The sequence below is a fragment of the Durio zibethinus genome, chromosome 18 (assembly GCF_047325235.1).
Source record: "Durio zibethinus cultivar Kanyao isolate XHJ-2024 chromosome 18, ASM4732523v1, whole genome shotgun sequence".
Classification (NCBI taxonomy): Eukaryota; Viridiplantae; Streptophyta; class Magnoliopsida; order Malvales; family Malvaceae; genus Durio; species Durio zibethinus.
Genome location: NC_143179.1, coordinates 22,952 through 43,379, shown reverse-complemented (window position 1 = coordinate 43,379; position 20,428 = coordinate 22,952).

Genomic DNA, 20,428 nt, shown 5'->3' with positions numbered 1-20,428 from the left:
TGATTAACTTAAAGCCAAAACGACGTCGTTTTGAGAGGGTATAAAAGGCAATCCCTTTCGTTTTTCTGCAGAACGCTTCTCTCTCTCTCTCTCTTCTTCTTTTTTTCTCTCCCTTCTCTCTAGAAAATGAAGAACACCGGTGCCGGATTCTGGAAAAGTCGCCGGAATCTGGAAATTTCGTCGGAATTTGGCCGGAAGTCGACCGATTTCTGGGAATATTCGCCGGTTTCTGGGATTCCTCGCCGAAAACTGGGCAGGTGGCCGGAAACTTCAAATTTGGCCGGAATTGTCGTCGAAAAATTCAAACTTGGCCGGAAAAATTAACCGGAATCTGGAATTTCCAGAAATTCCCAGAAAAAAAAATTCGAAAAATTCCCAAAAAATTCCCGATGATTCCTAGAACTCTCCTAAACCTTTTCTTAGCCTTCTACACTCTTCTATTCGCCTTTTCCCCTCAAATCAGTAGCTCAAGCTCACTGTTTTCTGTGTGTGTTTCTCTGTTCCAGGGGGATCCCTTTTATAGGGGTTGATCAGGAGTTCCTGATCAATCCCAATTCCTCCTTGGACGGGAATTCAGTCTTTGAATCCAACTGGACTCTTCTGATTGAATTCCCCTCCAGAGTGGGATTCTTCAACTTTGAATCTTAGCCATCCAGAATTAAAATCAAAATAAATAAAAATACTAGATAATCAAAAGATATGATAGTATAAAAATAAAAAAAAATAATATCAGATAATTCAAAAAAAAAAATCAGATAAAATTAACAGATAATAAAAAAAATAACATAAGATAAACCCAAAAATATATTACAAAAAAAAATGATAATAATAATAATAAATATATAACTATATACATACAATACATATAAATCTAATCTAAATAAAAAATAAATACACAAAGATATACATAATAATAATAATAATGAAATACATAAAATACAAAAGAAGAAAAAGAAAAAAAAATACAGGATTGAAATGGGCCTTACCCCTTTGGGCCAGGCCCAATTGATCTGGGCTCGGACCCAATTGGGTGTCTACAGCTGCCCCTCTTTGCACATTTTCTGTGAAACAGAAATTGCGCAAAGACGTAGACACCCAATCAAGACTCAACTCAACATTTTTATTTTTTGATTTTTTTTTTTTAAATTTTTTTTTTGTTTTTTTTTTTTTTGTTTTTTTTTTTTTGTTTTTTTTTTGTTTTTTTTTTTGTTTTTTTTTTTGCCGAAGTTCCTCTAAACAGAGGCACCACGACTTTGAAAAGTAAATTGCTCCTCTCAACAGAGGCACCACGACTTTGAAAAGTAAATTGCTCCTCTCAACAGAGGTACCACGACTTTGGAAAGTAAATTGCTCCTCTACACAGAGGCAACGAAACTTTGAAAAATAAATTGCTCCTCTCAACAGAGGTATCACGACTTTGAAAAAATAAATTGCTCCTCTAAACAGAGGCAACGGAACTTTGAAAAATAAATTGCTCCTCTAAACAGAGGCAACGAACTTTGAAAAAGTAAATTGCTCCTCTAAACAGAGGCAACGAACTTGAAAAATAAATTGCTCCTCTAAACAGAGGCAATGAACTTTGAAAAGTAAATACTCCTAGACGATCATGTCCGAAGGAGTTGAAAGTTGTGTTTGAAGGGATTTCAGGAGATTATGCCCAAAGGTCTTATAAATCAACCCCGATACCAAGAGACATCCTATTTCAAGGATTAGGAACTTACCTGACAAGTTTCTTCTCAAACTTGCAAAGTCTTTTCATATCTGTCTTTTTCATGTGGGATGTTGGAACACCCCTGCTTCTTGAATTTGTACACTATACTTTCCTGAAAGTAGTGTATGCTATGCAAATGCATATGAATTTCAATGCATGCTATGCAAATGTTGGCCAATTAATTCCTGTTCAATGTATGGTACTCAAGTTTCTCAAGCTCTTTTTTTTTTTTTTCTTGGGTGTCAAGCCCTTTGATTCCTCAAGGATCCAATTGCACTGCTCTTCTAAGATCGAACCAGTGTGACTCTTAATTATTTCTTCCATTCATATTCTTCCTGTAACAAAAAAATCTCTTCCCAAATTCAATGTCCTAATCAGGAGCTGAACATCTCGATTCTGCCTTTATCACTCTCGATTTATTCAATGTAATGTAAAAATCTTTTTATGTTGTTATTCATTCATCAATCATTATTTTCAACTCAGAAAGGGAGAATGCATTTACACATTCCTTCCATGATGGGCTATTAAGAAGAAAGGGATATGAATGGTAGGGAAACAGTCATCAGAAAAAGGAGCAAAGAATAAAATGTTTCTTTATTAGCAAATGTCGGTAAACTTTGGCCAAGAAAGAATTACAAGGATAGGTATGGGGACAAAGCCCAAAATGAACAATAAGATAATCATGATAACATATCTCAAAGTTTTTTCTGAAAACTCAACCCTCTGATGTATTTAACAACTTGGAACTCTTCTGAATATGCTAACCTCCATATCAGCAGACTTTCAGATTCGATGCTGTATTCTCCTTATCTAAGCCACCTTTTCAGGTTTTCAACTTAGACAAACCCCCTATGACTCAAACCGCCCTTTTGGGGTTTTCGCCTTGAGTCCTCCTTGTTCACTTTTTCTTTTTTTTTCCATTTTTTTTTCATTTTTTCATTTTTCATTTTTCCATTTTTTCATTTTTTCATTTTTCATTTTTCCATTTTTCCATTTTTGTCATTTTTTTTCAAGCATAGTATTTCTTCACAGCATCAGAATTTACAGGATGGGGTAAATCATTTCCATCCATCTCAGTCAGTATCAACGCTCCACCCGAAAAGGCCCGTTTCACCACATACGGCCCTTCCCAATTCGGAGTCCATTTTCCTCTACTATCGTGCTGGATTGGGAGAATTCTTTTCAAAACCAACTCTCCTTCTCGAAAGCAACGAGGCCGAGTTTTCTTATCATGAGCCCTCATCATTCTTCTTTGGTATAGCTGACCATGGCACAGTGCAGTCAATCTCTTTTCTTCTATGAAATTTAACTGCTCATAACGTTCTCGAATCCATTCAGCCTCTTCCAACTCGACTTCTTTTAAGACTCTCAAAGAGGGGATCTCTACTTCCACTGGTAGTACAGCCTCCATCCCATAAACCAACGAAAATGGGGTTGCCCCAGTAGAGGTACGAACTGACGTTCGATATGCATGCAATGTGAATGGCAACTTCTCATGCCAATCTTTGTAAGTCTCGGTCATTTTTTCCAAAATCCTCTTTATGTTCTTATTGGCTGCCTCAACTGCCCCATTCATTTTTGGATGGTATGGTGCCGAGTTATGATGCTTGATCTTATACTGAGCACATATTTCTTGCATCATCTTGCTATTCAGATTCTTGGCATTGTCTGAAATGATTTTCTCCGAAAGTCTATATCTACAGATGATCTCTTTTTTTATGAACTTGCAAACCACAGAGTGTGTCACATTTGCATATGAAGCTGCTTCTACCCATTTTGTGAAGTAATCTATCATCACAAAAATGAATCTGTGCCTGTTAGAAGCCTTTGGGGTGATTGGACCAATGACATCCATGCCCCACATTGAAAATGGCCATGGTGGTGCCATAACATGTAAAGCAGACGGCGGAGCATGAATCTTATCAGCATATATCTGGCATTTATGGCATTTACGAGCATAGTCAATGCAATCATTCTCCATCGTCAACCAGTAATATCCCGCTCTCATAATCTGTCTTGCCATCATATGTCCACTAGTATGTGCCCCACATATTCCATCATGCACCTCTTCAATAATTTTTTTTGCTTCAGTCTCATTTACACACCTCAATAGTACTTGATCCTTGCTTCTTTTGTAAAGGATATCCCTGTCCAGAAAAAAGCTCATAGCCAATCTTCGGATGACCCTTTTATCATTTTCTGTTGCATAAACTGGATATTGCTGATCTTTGACATACTGTAAGATGTCATAATACCAGGGTTTTCCATCTTCTTGCCCCTCTACATTAGAACAATACGCTGGTATATCCTTAACATCTAACTTTATGGGCTGAATGTCAATGTCCTCATTAATTCGAATCATTACAGCCAGAGTAGCCAATGCATCAGCAATCACATTTTCTTCTCGAGGTAAGTGATCGAACTGGACATCTTTAAATTGCTTCATCAACTCTAGAATATACTTATGATATGAAACGAGTTTTGAGTCTCTCGTCTCCCATTCTCCTTTCAACTGGTATATAACTAGAGCTGAGTCTCCAAACACTTTCAGTGCTTTCACTCTTCTTTCTATAGCAGCTTGCAGGCCCATAACACATGCCTCATACTCAACGATGTTATTTGTGCAATTAAAATTTAACCTCGCTGTTACAGGGTAGTACTGTTCTTCTGGAGAAATCAAAATTGCCCCAATTCCATGCCCCATGGCATTGACAGCTCCATCAAAATACATTCTCCAACATTTTTCTCCATGCTCTCTTTCTTTCAGTTGAGAAATAGTCATCAAGTCTTCATCAGAAAATTCTAGCTTCATCGGCTCATACTCTTCAGTAGCACGATCTGTAAGAAATTCTGCTATAGCACCCCCTTTTATTACTTTTTGGCTCACGTATATAATGTCGTATTTCGAGAGCATTACTTGCCATCTAGCGATTCTCCCAGACAAAGAAGGCTTCTCGAATATGTACTTAATGGGATCCAATTTCGCTATGAGCCATGTAGTGTGATAGAGCATGTACTGTCTAAGTCTTTTGGTAGTCCACGCTAATGCACAACACATTTTCTCCAATGAAGAATACTTGGATTCGTATTCAGTGAACTTTTTACTCAGATAATAAATAGCTCTCTCCTTTCGGCTAGCCTCATCTTGCTGCCCCAGCACACATCCCATTGAATTTTCACATACAGTTAGGTACAAAATTAAAGGTTTTCCTGAAACAGGTGGCACCAATACTGGAGGGTTCGATAAATATTGCTTGATTTTATCGAACGCCTTTTGACATTCTTCATTCCACTTTCCAGGATTATCTTTACGGAGAAGCTTAAAGATGGGATCACATTTGTAGGTAAGCTGAGAGATGAACCGAGAAATGTAGTTCAATCTACCCAAAAAACCTCGAACTTCTTTTAGTGTGTTAGGAGGTGACAAATTTTGGATGGCTCGTATCTTGTCGGGATCGACTTCAATTCCTCTTTCATTGACTACGAAGCCTAGCAACTTCCCTGACTTTACCCCAAAGGTGCACTTGGTTGGGTTTAATTTTAGCTGAAATTTTCTCAACCTCTCAAATAACTTTCTGAGGCTGGTGACATGATCTCCATCCCCACAAGACTTTGCAATCATATCATCTACATACACTTCGATCTCTTTGTGCATCATGTCATGGAAGAGTGTTACCATGGCCCTTTGATATGTTGCCCCAGCATTCTTTAACCCAAAAGGCATGACTTTGTAGCAAAAAGTTCCCCACATGGTCACAAAAGTAGTCTTTTCCATATCATCTGCAGCCATCTTTATCTGATTATACCCCGAGAAACCATCCATAAAGGAGAAAATCGAATGCTTAGCTGTGTTATCTACTAGTGTGTCAATATGAGGCAAAGAAAAGTTATCCTTTGGGCTAGCCTTATTCAAGTCCCGATAGTCCACACACATTCGTACTTTTCCATCTTTTTTAGGAACTGGAACTATATTGGCTACCCATTCTGGGTACTTAGCCACTTGTAGAAAACCTACATCAAATTATTTCTTCACCTCCTCTTTAATCTTTAGTAGCATTTCGAGCTTCATTCGTCTCAGTTTCTGTTGAACTGGCTTACATTCTGGCCTTAGAGGCAATCTGTGCTCCACTATCTCTGTGCTCAGCCCTGGCATATCCTGATAAGACCAAGCGAATATATCTACAAATTCTCGGAGTAGGTCTGTCAGTCGTTGCCTATCTTCAGATGAAAGTGAAGTGCCCATTCTGACCTCTTTCCTATTTTTTACATCTCCCAGATTCACTAAGTCTACTAACTCTTGATGGGGCTCAATCGGCTTATTTTCTTGTTCAATCATCCTCATTAGGTCCGGAGGCATAACATATTCTTCAGAATTCTCTTCATTATCAAATTCATCAGTGTTAATTGAATTCTCAAAGCTAACCTCTTGATTGTTATCATGATTATCCTCATGTTCATTTAAAGACCTGCAATTGAATGAAATGGGATATGTTGGCAAGATGTGTTTGGAAAGATGGAAATAATGAAAACACAAGAAGAAATGAATGAAAATGCATACTTCCTAACTTTATTAAAAATAATAAATGATGAATGGCCCGAACAAAAAGATCACCCCAATGCCTTGGGCAATAGCTATTGGGATGCTACAATTACATTGCATCTAAATCAAAAGTCGAAAGCATCTCGATAACACTCCAATTGTTCAGCTCATAATCTGGTGGACAGAGACGAACCCACACTTCTTGATTTACCCTCACCTCATCTTCAACAGCATTAATGGCTAACTGGGCAAAATCATCTTCCACACTTTTTCTAGCATCTGGGTTCATGAATCCTCCAGGTCTGAAGGTTTCATACAAGTGTGGGATGAACATCAGTCTTGGTGTCTTTCTTGATGGCCTCCTTTTGACTTCTCACTCTGCCATCTCATAGCCTAAGCCTGCCCTATCGCTATTGTCTGCTATTGTTGGTGGTTCTTTAATTCCCTGTAAATTTTTGCCTAGCCCTAGTCCTGGACACCAGCCTTTATTGATGACTTGGCTCACCACTATATTTGAAAAAGGATGACTTTGGAATCCTTCACCTACAGTATTGACCAATTCAAAAGATCGATAGGAGCATTCCAATGCTTCTTCAGCAGCCTCTACATATGGAGTGTTCAATGGTTGAGTCATCAGCATGTCTTTCTCCCTAACTATTACTACCAATTGACCTTCTACATTGAACTTGATCTTTTGATGTAAAGTAGAGGGCACAGCTCCTGCCATGTGAATCCATGGTCTTCTTAATAAACAGCTGTAGGAAGGAGAGATGTCCATCACTTGAAATTTTACATTGAAGGTGCATGGCCCAATTTGTAAGGGCATCTCAATATCTCCCAAGACTTCTTTTCTGGTCCCATCAAAGGCTCTCACAATCATCTGACTATCTCGCATATGAGAATAGTCGATGGGTAGCCTTGCCAAAGTTGACATAGGCATGACATTGATGGCAGAACCATTATCGATAAGGACTTTAGCTATGATATGGCTCTGGCACTTTACTGTGATATGCAAGGCCTTAGCATTTCTCTTTCCTTCCAAAGAAATCTCATCATCACTGAATGAAATGTGATTTGGCATGACTAAGTTTCCAGCCAAGTGATTCACATATTCAACAGACACGTTATGTGCCACGTATGCCTGATTCAACACTTTCAGTAAGGCATTCCGATGTGGCTCTGAGTTCAGCAACAGTGATAACAATGAGATTCGAGCTGGCATTTTATTCAACTGTTCCACAACTGAATATTCGTTATGTTTTACCAGCTTCAAGAATTCACAAACCTCCCTTTCTGATACTGGCTTTGGCTGATCTTCTTCAGGCTCTATCTCTGGATTATTTCATCTTTCTCCTTTTTTAGCCTTCTCCCTTCTAGCCTTCTCTAGCATTTCTGGGGTGTAACATCTCCCACTTCGAGTAATGCCTCCTACACCAGTAATATTGGAAGCATCAGCTTTGGAGACCTCTTCTTTTTGCCCCTGCACTACAGTGTCACATCCATATCTCCAGGGCACAGCTTTATCATCTTTGTATGGAAAAGGAGTCGGGACTTTAAAAGTTACCGGCCTAGGGAGGAGATTGTCTATGACTGATTTTGGTTTGTTTCCACACCAAATTGTCACTGGTTTGGGAAACAACTTTTCAGGCCTATCAGTCATGCACGCCTCAGCATTCTTCAAGCTTTCTTTTTCTTCGTAGACCTCCATCTGATGTGAATTCAAAAGTTTTTGCACCTCTCGATGAAACTGTTTACAGGTCTCAATGGAGTGGCCTCTTACCCCACTATGATACTTACAACTAGTACCAGCTATATATGCTCCATGATAGCTGTGTGGACTTACCAGTTGTATCATGTCTGCTTTTCGTAAGACATCAAACAATTGATCGAGAGGTGTCTTAATATCTACCACTTCTTTCTTTACATGGCACTCATGCTCTTCACCTATAACATTCACATTATGATTTGGCAAAGGATTGCCACTAACATTTGGTGCAGTCATCCCTCCAGTGTCAAAGTAGATCATCCCATCCTTGATCAACCGTTGCACTTTATATTTCAGAGTAGTGCAATTTCCGGTGGAGTGACCAGCAATCCCATAATGGTAGTCACAGTGGGCAGTGGGATCATACCACTTGGGGTAAGGTGGCTTGAGGGGTTCCAATTTACTTGAAGCAATCAAATGATTGTTGTAGAGCTCCTTGTATAATTCCGTATAGGTCATGGGAATAGGGTCAAAAATAGGTCTTTCGCGAGTGGTTCGTTGGGCGAATTTGTGGTTTTGGGGTAGGTTGAATGTTAGAACTGTACATGGTGTTTTGGGGTCTATGAGAGGTTTGATAGGTTTGGGGGTATGGTGGTTGGTATGGGTGAAAAGAAGTGTTATTTACAGTGGGGTGATAGGGTAGATATTCTGGTGGGGGGTAGGGTGAATAACCCCTAAGTTGCTGTCTATCAAAGCTCACAGCCTGAGCTTCAGTTTCTTTTTTCTTCGGGATTCTTTTGCCAGATGCTTCATTCCCTTCTAGCTTGCCATTCTTGATGGCGCTCTCAATGATTTCTCCCGAAATTACCATATCGGTAAAATTTTTTGTTGCATTCCCTATCATCTTTTCATAATAGGGAGGTTTTAAAGTGCTAACAAATAGCACTGTAGTTTCTTTCTCAGTCAGAGGAGGCTGTACCTGAGAAGCAATATCTCTCCACCTCTGGGCATACTCTTTAAAAGATTCGTTTGCCTTTTTCTCCAGATTCTGCAAAGACAAACGATCTGGGGCCAAATCGATGATATGTCGGTATTGACTGATAAAGTCATGTGCCATATCGCTCCACGAGCGAATGCGAGTCCTATCCAGCTGAACATACCATCTGGCCGCAGAGCCAGTAAGACTGTCTTGGAAAACATGCATTAAGAGTTTCTCATCCTGTGCATGAGCTGCCATCTTCCTGCAATACATGGTGATGTGGGTTTTGGGGCACTTTGTACCGTCATATTTTTTAAATTTTGGTGCTTTGAACTTATGGGGGATAACCACATCAGGAACTAAGCAGAGCCCAGCGGCATCTACTGACCCATAGAAGCTAAATCCTTCCACAGCCCTTAGCCTTTGTTCTAGCATGTTAATCTTGGAACTTTCTTCAGCCTCTACTCTCATCTTTTCCTTCTCCTTCTCTTTTAAATCATTTAGATCAAGAATTGGTTCTACTGCCTTTTCAGTGAAGACGGGATTTATATAGCTGTTATACTGTCCGGGGTTGAAAGTCGATGGCATTCCAAGATATGTTGGATATGCGAAGTGTTGTGGTGAGACCTCTTGAGCAGACTGAGCTTGAGGTGGGCCAAAACCTGGAGGGTACAAGGGGTCAGCTATTTCTTGTAATGGAGGAATTTGCTGGCTTGTACTTCCTTCAACTCTTTTTCCTTTGTTCATGTTATTAAGAGCCTCCAGAATCTTGCTTAGCTCACCCTCAATCTTCTCTTGGGCTTTCTCTATCTTTTCAAATCTTTGAGAATTTTCCTGCTCATTTGCCTTACTCCGAACCTTGTGTTGAATCGATGGGTAGGATTTTCGCTAGACGGAGCTATCCTGGAACCTTGAGTACCATATCTTAGAATCAGTAAATTGGCATGATCATCACATGGTTATTTTGTAAGTGTAATGAATGAGAATGCAATAAATGAGAATGTAATGAATGAGAAATGCATGTATGCAAAGAACATTTGCCTCAAAACGGTATTCAACTAAAAAATTTCATTTATTTCAAAAAACTTTGGTCTACATTAAGTTTATCATCCTAGCATTATAGCCATAAAATTGTTTGATCTGTTCATACTGAGCTTTGGCTTCTTCTATGAAGTTCAAGAGACGCTGTCCATGTTCTCCTACTGGGGCCACCACTTGTCTTAATGCCTCTGCCTCTTCCACCATCTCTCTTGCCTTACGCACCCCTTTATGGATTTGGGCTGTTAAGTGCTCAATGTATTTCTGCCTCCCTAGGTTCTCTCTTTTACCACACCAGACTTGGTATGATAATTCTCTATGTTCTCTAATCAATGCAGCAATGTGGTCTCCTTGTTCATCCAACCTTTGACTTAGCCCGCTCAAATAACTGTTTAGCATGTTAATTTCTGCCTGTGCTTCAGTACTTTCTTCCTCCAATTCGGCATACTCTTGCTTCAGTCTTGTGTTTTCCTCAATCAGCTCGACAATGGTTATCCCTTTGGCCCTTTCTCTCACACATAGCCTCTTATGCTCCTGGTGTAACCTTGCTAGATCTTCAGTAGCTGCATCACGTTCTCTAGCAATCTTATGAACTTTAACTTCATAATTTTCAGCTCTACCTTTCCACTGGGCTTTTTCTTCTTGAAGTTCTTGAATCTCTTTCTTTAACTTGATCTTTTCAAATTCAAATTCTTTTGTTGCCAGCTCTAACTCTGATGGTATCTCTTCAAGCTTTTCTTCTGTCGGTGGTTGAGAGACTTCATAAGTGAATACCATTTCCTGTCTTCTCTTTGTTCTCCAAACCAAGTAACCTGGAGTGACTTTTTCAGTGAATGGTCCAGGACTCACTCTTTGGGGATTTTTCCATGCTTTGATCATCCCATTCATCCTCTGAAATGCTTTAGGCTCACTATAAGAGAAATCTAACTGATGTAGCCCATAAGTCATAGGAATAAACTGTTTTCCCCCCAATTGTCTCCTCACTAAGAGCGGTGCATAATTCGTCACTCCCCATAAACCTAGAAGTGGAACCACTGTATTATCTCCACATTGATATAACATAGGCTCTCGATTCATCCATGGGGCTAACCATCTCACCCTGGCACCTTCCAATTTTTGCAAGAAAGTTATCCATTCTTGTTTAGACTTCTGCTTTGACCACCCACTTTCACAGAACTCTTTGATCGGAAAGCGATTACGGACATAAATCTTCGAGAAAGCCCCATTTCCTTGTTCAAAATGGCTTTTCATCCATACGTACAATAGCTGTATGCATCCTATGAAGCGCCCTCCATTTCGACGACAATAACTCAAAGATCTGATAGTCTCTGCTAATATTACCGTTGAAGGATTACAGCCATTGATCACACTCTCAAAGAAATCAACCACTGCTATCTCAATATGTCCCAAAACCTTTGGAAAGATTACCAGTCCGTATATAGCCAAGGCAAATATGTCTAACCCTCGTTCTTCATTGATGTGTTGCATCAGAAACTCATGAAAGAACTTTCAAGGTAGGCAAACCTGTTCTTGTTTCTTCTTTGTATGAGAATCCACAACTTTTTTGTCTATCCCCATGAGTTGAGCCAGACTTTTACGAAATCCTGACTTATGTTTTTTGACATATATCTTGTCAGGAGTCTTTAGATGCAAACCCAATAAGACCGAATATTCTTCTATGGTGGGAGTCATATCAGCTTCGTTAAAGATAAAACACTTGTATGCAGGATCCCAGAATTGTGTTGCAGCTCTAATTAGTTGATCATCAACAGCCACTGCTAGAAGGTGTGCTATATGCCCATGCTTATGACAAAACTGCCCTTGTCTTGACAGACTCATCTTTTTCCAGATGTCAACCAAATCTTCTAAATTGTTCTGTTTGAGGAGGACAGATGTTTCTTGAGACAGAGTAGACTCATACCCAATTGGCAAGCAATCTCCCATCTTCAATTGAGTCTTTTCTGATAGGGCCCTTACTTCATTAGGTATCCCACAGGGTGCTAATACTGATGAAGAGCAAACTAGGCGTTCATTGGTGTCCATGAAAAAAAATTTGTTGAAGACCGTTTTTCAAGCAAATGTTCTTTTATGCAACCTTATGATATGCGTATGAACCAATGCAAAAGAAATAAGAAAAAGGTTAGTATACCCAGAAAAAGAACAAATAACTAAGTAATTTTACACATCACACATCACACAAAATAAAAGGGATGAATCCTATGCTTTTGGTCAATTCTAAAAAGGAAGAGTGATAGCTCTATCTATAGGTTAGACATTCTTAAGGTTCACTATATGTGGTTTTAGGGTCAAAGTCTAAAGGTCTTCAAATTGTTCCTTACATCCTTGTCCATCACAGACTCGTAAGGCACCCTAATCCTCACCCATTACAGGCTACAAGCGGAAAATGTTCAATTTGAGTGGGAGTATTTCGCTAGCCACTGCGGAGGTATTAGACCTCACGAAAGCAATAGGTACTTTACTCCCTCCTAGAGGGACGGAGCTCGGGTGTAGAGCTTATGTTATGTACATACACATGAATGACATAATTAACAAGATAAATAAACAGGAATGAATAATAACACATATATACAAAAATGGTTCAATTTTATTAGGCTTTTGGATAACACAAATTATTTGCTGGCCTGACTCTCAAAGTCCCCAGTGGAGTCGCCAAGCTGTCATAACGTCTAGATCCGGGGATCTATCGCTAGACATTGACTTTTAGGGAGTCGCCACCAATCTTTTTTATCTAGGTGCGATTGTCCACCTAAAGAATCTGTCTTTTTAGGGAACACCTAAGTTTAAGGGCCCCTAAAAGAATAGGTTCAGGTCTACTAACCAGAACAGGGTTCGGGAGTTCGATTACGTGTGAGGAAGGTTATAGCACCCTCACAACGCCCATCAAAAGATGGTACCAGCTTGAATTTGTGTTATCCAAAAGCCTTAAAATTTTACCAAGTAATTAATTATTGGAAACTTTTCTCAATTGACTCTAATACTTTTAGCAGAAAATTGAGAAAATTCCCTCACCTCAAGAGTATGCAAGAAAAACTACTGTTTCACTTACAGAGGCTCCGTCGTCGGATTATTTAAAGAAAAAAACAAAATCAAAATTAAGATAGAAAGGAAGGAAAGAATGATTTTTTTTAGGGAAAATTGATACTTTCAACTTTTCCCCAAAAATATTTTTTGGAAATTTCGATTTTCAAGGAAAATTGATACTTTCAACTTTTCCTCAAAAACCCCTTTTTTGAAAATTTATTTCTAAGGAAAATTGATACTTTTAACTTTTCCCCAAAAATATTTTTTTTTGAAATTTTGATTTTCAAGGAAAATTGATACTTTCAACTTTTCCCCAAAAATACCTTTTTTTTGGAAATTTATTTTTCTTTTAAGGAAAATCGATACTTTCAACTTTTCCCTAAAAATATTTTTTGGAAATTTATTCATAAGGAAAATTGATACTTTCAACTTTTCCCTAAAAATATTTTATTTTGGAAATTTATTTCTAAGGAAAATTGATACTTTCAACTTTTCCCTAAAAATATTTTATTTTGGAAATTTATTTCTAAGAAAAATTGATACTTTCAACTTTTCCCTAAAAATATTGTTTTTTGGAAATTTATTTTTCTTTTAAGGAAAATTGATACTTTCAACTTTTCCCTAAAAATATATTTTTTTAGAATTTTTTTTATTTTTATTTAAAGAAAATAAAATAATAAAAAATAAATAAAAAGAATATTACATAAACCTAATCTAATAAATAAAAAAAAAAATAAAATAAACAAATAAACAAAGAAATAAAAAAAAATTCAAAAAAAAAAAACCTGCAGCGGCTCGGATCGCGGCTCGGCTCGGCTCGGCTCAAGGAAGAGAAAACGGCTCGGGGGAGCGGCTTGGCGGCTTGGCTCGGCTCGGCTCAGAGTGGGCTGACACGCGCGGGTCAGAAAGCGGGTCGACGCCCGGGTCGGGTCGGGCTACGGCAAAACGCGCGGATCCTCTGATTAACTTAAAGCCAAAACGACGTCGTTTTAGGAGGGTATAAAAGGCAATCCCCTTCGTTTTTTCAGCAGAACGCTTCTTCCTCTCTCTCTCTTCTTCTTTTTTTCTCTCCCTTCTCTCTAGAAAATGAAGAACACCGGTGCCGGATTCTGGGAAAGTCGTCGGAATCTGGAAATTTCATCGAAATTTGGCCGAAAGTCGGTCGGTTTCTGGGAATATTCGCCGGTTTCTGGGATTCCTCGTCGAAAACTGGGCAGGTGGCCGAAAACTTCAAATTTGGCCGGAATTGTCGTCGAAAAATTCAAACTTGGCCGAAAAAATTAACCGGAATCTGGAATTTCCAGAAATTTTTCCCAGAAAAAAAAATTCAAAAAATTCCCAAAAAATTCCCGATGATTCCTAGAACTCTCCTAAACCTTTTCTTAGCCTTCTACACTCTTCTATTCACCTTTTCCCCTTAAATCAGTAGCTCAGGCTCACTGTTTTCTGTGTGTGTTTCTCTGTTCCAGGGGGATCCCTTTTATAGGGGTTGATCAGGAGTTCCTGATCAATCCCAATTCCTCCTTGGACGGGAATTCAGTCTTTGAATCCAACTGGACTCTTCTGATTGAATTCCCCTCCAGAGTGGGATTCTTCAACTTTGAATCTTAGCCATCCAGAATTAAAATCAAAATAAATAAAAATACTAGATAATCAAAAGATATGATAGTATAAAAATAAAAAAAAAATAATATTAGATAATTCGGAAAAAAAAATCAGATAAAATTAACAGATAATAAAAAAAATAACATAAAATAAACCCAAAAATATATTACAAAAAAAAAATGATAATAATAATAATAAATATATAACTATATACATACAATACATATAAATCTAATCTAAATAAAAAATAAATACACAAAGATATACATAATAATAATAATAATGAAATACATAAAATACAAAAGAAGAAAAAGAAAAAAAAATACAGGATTGAAATGGGCCTTACCCCTTTGGGCCAGGCCCAATTGATCTGGGCCCGGACCCAATTGGGTGTCTACAAGGTGCATACGAACACATCAGACTTTACCATTGGAGGCGTGTTGATGCAGGAGGGACATCCAGTCACATTTCAGAACAGGAAGTTGAATGAGACTGAGCATAAGTACGTAATCTAAGAAAAAGAGATAACTGTAATGGTGCACTATTTACGCACTGGGTGCCACTACCTGTTGGGGTCGGAGTTCATGGTTAGGACGAACAATGTGGTGACTAGCTACTTCTAGACGTAGAAGAAGTTATCTTTCAAGCAGATGAGATGGTAAGATTTTCTTATGAAATTTGATTTCTAGATAGAGTACAATCTAGGACGGGCGAACCTGATGGTAGACGCCCTGAGTAGGAAGGCTAACCTTACTGCCATTAGTCAACTAGAAGGGTCAGTGGTGCCGTGCATCAAGGATGGACTTACGCATGATCCTACAGCCAATGCTCTTATGGAGTACTCCCAGCAAGGTAAGACTAGGTAATTTTGGGTGTAGGATGGTTTGTTGTACACCAAGGGTAGTAGACTGTTTGTGCCACAACATGGGAAGCTCCACAAGGAAGTTTTGCAAGAGTGCCATGATCAAGCTAGGCTGGACACCCAGGAGTGAGTTGTACCTTAACATTGATCGAGGATCGATACTATTGACTGCACATGAAGGATAATGTAAAGGCTTATGTGAAGACTTGTCTTATGTGTCAACAGGACAATGTGGAGCTCAAGAAACCAGATGATCTTTTAAAGCCATTGCCAGTGCCAGAGCGACCATGAGAGAATGTTTCTCTAGACTTTATAGTCGATCTACCCAAGGCAGAGTGGTTTGGAAGCATCATGGTAGTGGTGGACAGGTTTTCCAAGTATGTAATCTTCATTTCAGCAACCAAGGACTGCCCAACTGAGAAGGTAGCTCGATTGTTCCTGAAAAATATGGTTAAGTACTAGAGAGTGTCGATGACCATTGTTAGTGATCAAGACGGGCATTTAACGGGCAAGTTCTAGATTGAGTTGTTCAAGTTATTGAGGTCAAACTTAAATTTTTCCATTAGTATGTATCTACAGACCAATGGGCAGACTGAGTGTGTGAATAGACTATTGGAGGTCTACCTCAGGCACTATGTAAGTGCCACACAAAGGGACTAGCCAAAACTGCTAGATGTTGGGCAGTTTTCTTACAACTTACAAATGAACGAGGCAACGAACTAGAGCCTATTTGAGGTTGTGACAGGTCAACAACCACTAACACCTGGTTCAATTACTGTAGGTTATACAAGGTCAAATCCAGTAGTATACAAGTTTACCAAGGCTTGGCAGGAGTAAGTTGACTTGGCCAAAGTCTGTCTCCACAAGGTGATAAAAAAGTTAAAGAAGTGGGCAGACCAAAATAGGCGGGATGTGCAGTTCCAGGTAGGAAACTTAGTTTTGGTGAAGCTGCATCCCATTGTACGCTACAGAGGGCTGCACAAAGGCTTAGTCTGGAGATATGAAGGACTTTTTCTAGTACTCAAAAAGGTAGGCAAGGTTGCCTATAAGTGGATATGCCACCTAAGTTGAGGGTACATCCGATGTTTCATGTAAGCATGCTCAAGCCGTTTCATGAGGATGAGGGAGATCCAGGATGGGCAGAGTCAAAGTGTGTGCCATTGGGAGCAAGGGCCTCGTATGAAAAAGAGGTCCAGAGTATCATAGCTGACCAGGAAGTGAGACAGAAGAACTACTAACCAAGACAAGAGTACTTGGTGCACTGAAAAAAACTTTCAGATAGTGAGGCGAGTTGGGAACGAGCAGAGAACTTATGGTAGTTTGAGGACCAGATCGGGTAGTACCATATAGAAGATGTAATGAGGGTGTTTCACAATCAGGTGGGGGAGAATGTCACACCTTGGGCTGGCGCATCAGGCATACCACACGCTCACCTGAGGTTGAGCCCGCGCACTAGACATACTGGCTGGAGTTTATGCGCAAGGCCTTAGAGAGAAGGCCAGAACGTCCGCACAACATGCAGGCCAGCCCACATGGCCAAGGCGTGGCGTGCATGATGCCTGTACCACATTTAAAAGGGCCCAAAAGGGGAGATACGCAAGAGGATCTTCTAGAAGATCATAGAATTAACAGGAACCTTCTGGTAGATCTGGTTGACCTTTAGAATCAGGAGATAGAATCTTGATTGATTGTAATTTTTGTAATTCCTTGATTTTAGCCTTAATTTTAGGGATTTAGCCATAAGTGTAGCTGGGAGCCTCAACTATAAATAGAGGGCTGCTCCACCCTTATTTGTACATCATCATACACTTCTGTTTCAGTAATATAAGGTGTATTTTTAACAATTCTCTTGTTCTTCTGTTTCTTTCCAACTTGCGCATTCTGCCCTTCCCATTGTTTTAGTGCCCACATGCTTATGTTTTAAGCTTAGGCTAGAATGAGGTGATTCCAAGCTTAAGATCGTACGGATTCTGAGTCTAAGATCAGAGCACCAATATGCCTCTATAAAATAAAAGTCTATAGTATATTTAACTCTAATTTTAAATACTTTTACAATCATTTTGTGATCAATATGTACATATCTAGATCACTATATCAATACAAGTCATGAAACATGAATCCAAATAATCATTTACATAAAATAAAATAAACAATAATTATAATATCAGTTTTACTCATATTTTATCTGAAAATTTGTGATGAATTTACATTGGTTAAATTATTGATTGGTTAACTCTAAGGCTTATGGATTTTATAAACCAATATTATTATCTTTATTATCTAAGCCTATATGTTAATATGTTGTATAACCAACCATATCCTTACCATTGTCATAAACTATTGAAAACCTTGGGAACTTATTCACTTTTCATTTTAATTGCTTGTAAAAGGCTATTTTTTGGGTACAAGAAAAAAAATATGTTCATTGTCTTTAACCAATAATGTATTAATTGGATGATGGCATTTTATCTCCATAGTCCATATCTTTCTATATGTATAAGAAAGAAAATTCCATCTCATTTAGTTCATTATTGTAATATATAGCAAACTGTACTAATATTCTTCATGCCATCACAAAATGGAATTAAACACATGCATGTATTGGTGCCTTTGAAACATTGAATTTGCATGTTCTTTTCTAATTTATAAACATGCTTAATTAGACATTGACGAGTATCCTTTAAAATGCTAGTAATCGATAAATGCTTCAATATTTTTTTAATGACATGCATTTTTGTTTAATCTATATCTCATATAAGAAAAGCAATAATGCTTTTTTTTGTAACCATTGATTAACTTTTTTATGGCTATTTGTGATTTTAACTTTATGATTGTTCACAATAAAATTTTATTTTGTAAAATCACTTTTAGTTTAATACACCTAGCAAGCAAAAATACCTGTCACACTGCTCATTTTTTTTATAATAACAATTATTTGGTTTATTATCCACCAATTAATCCATGAAATACCATATCTTAATAATAATTATTCACATATATCAATATAATTGTAATTGATTTTCATGAAAATTGAACAGAAGTCAAAATTTAAATAAATAATAAATTTTAAAAAAATATATCAACATTTGATTTATAAATGATCAACAAAGATAGAACCATACAAATAGCTTGACTCAATTTATTATCTCAATTTTGGTGCCATGATATAAAAATAAAACTAATCTTGCAATCAAATCTTATTTTCTGCATATATTCTTCACTTATATCTAATTTTTCATGGTAAATACCTTTACCTATTTTCGATTGTTTTCATAGAAACCATGGGACAATTTGCCTAATCCATATTAACAAAGACATGACAATTAAATAATCAGTCATTCCATTAGAACCTAATTTAATTCATCATTTTATAACAAGTGATAATTCATTTGGTTATAGATCAATTCATGTCTTTCTCTTTTATATTTTCAGGCTATTTCCTATCCCAGTCTTTATAAGCATCGATTTTTCAAATAGATATAATACAATTCATTAAACCCAATTGTGTAGTCAATTTCAGTATATGCATAAACTTATACAATGTAATCAATAATTTGCATATTGTGTTTTGACTTTACACACTAACAAAATAAAATGTTAACATGTTTATTTCATTCAGTCAATCTTTTTAGTAGTAATTATGCAAAAAATAAAATACATATCTCTATTGAAGATCTTTATGAAAATTAACATTTTGGTTCATAAAAACATTAATCTTTTGACACCTTAAGCCTTCTCTAATACTGATATCCAAATCATGCCAATTTCTTTTCCTTGTATCTTCCTTATGCAAAAAATAATTTTGTTATAATTGCCCTTAAATTGTTAGAAAAAATAAATAAGAGAAGAGAAATAATAGAAAAGAATTTTGGCTTTGAAGTGTGGAAAACACTTTCTTAAAGGCAATCATGCCTTTAGGATACAACAAAGTCTTAAACTCTCCAATTAGAAACAATGAAAATAGTTATATTGAAAAATTTATTTCTAATGAATGAATAGACATAAACTTCTATTCAGATGGTTATGAATTTTTATATAATCAAGACCTTTATAAATAATAATCTATCTATATTCAAATAGTTATGATAATTTATCATATGATAATTATTTGTATTCAAACATAATTATTTAAAATATGAATAAAATTAATATAAAAATTAATTCTATTAATCAGTAATTAAATATTTTTACACCACATTCTAAACTACTAACATTTTCGAATGTATTTTTAAACTGATTTGTAAATTTTAAAAACTTCATAATAATTGTCGACAATCACAATCAAGTTCCTTCGCAATGAGCAAGAGACTGTTCTTAATTAGAACTAGAGATTTAGTATAATCAAAGATTTTGCTTCCGCGCTTGCCTATCTGCACGAAGAATGGTTGGAAGTCATCATTCAAAGAGATATAAAAGCCAACGTTGTGTTATTATATGATGACCTGAATGGAAATTTAGGTGTTTGGCCACGCAAGATGTAGTAAACACGCACAGGAAACAACTCATGTAGCTGGCACCTTTGGCTACATGGCACGATGGCACCAGAGCTTGCTAAAATTTGCAAACAATTTTTGCTAAAATAAATTTGTTCTTTCTGGTTTTGTATATACAAGTACCCACGTTCATGCATTTGCTGCATTTTTCATCTAGGTTGTTTGTTACTCATTTAGTATGTAATATCAAAATTAGTTTGTTACTCATAAACAATAATCATATAATATTTAAGATATAAACAAACAGAATATTATACAAATAATATGTAAACATACTTGATTTTTGATTGTTTATTTTATTTATTAAATTTAACAAATGATTATGTATAATATTTCAAGATTTATAACTAAATTAATAAAATTTATTTTATGTTTGAATCGTTCGCACTTGAATGTATAAAAAATGTATAAAACAAATAAAATGTTCGATAAACAATTAGTGAATATGTTCGA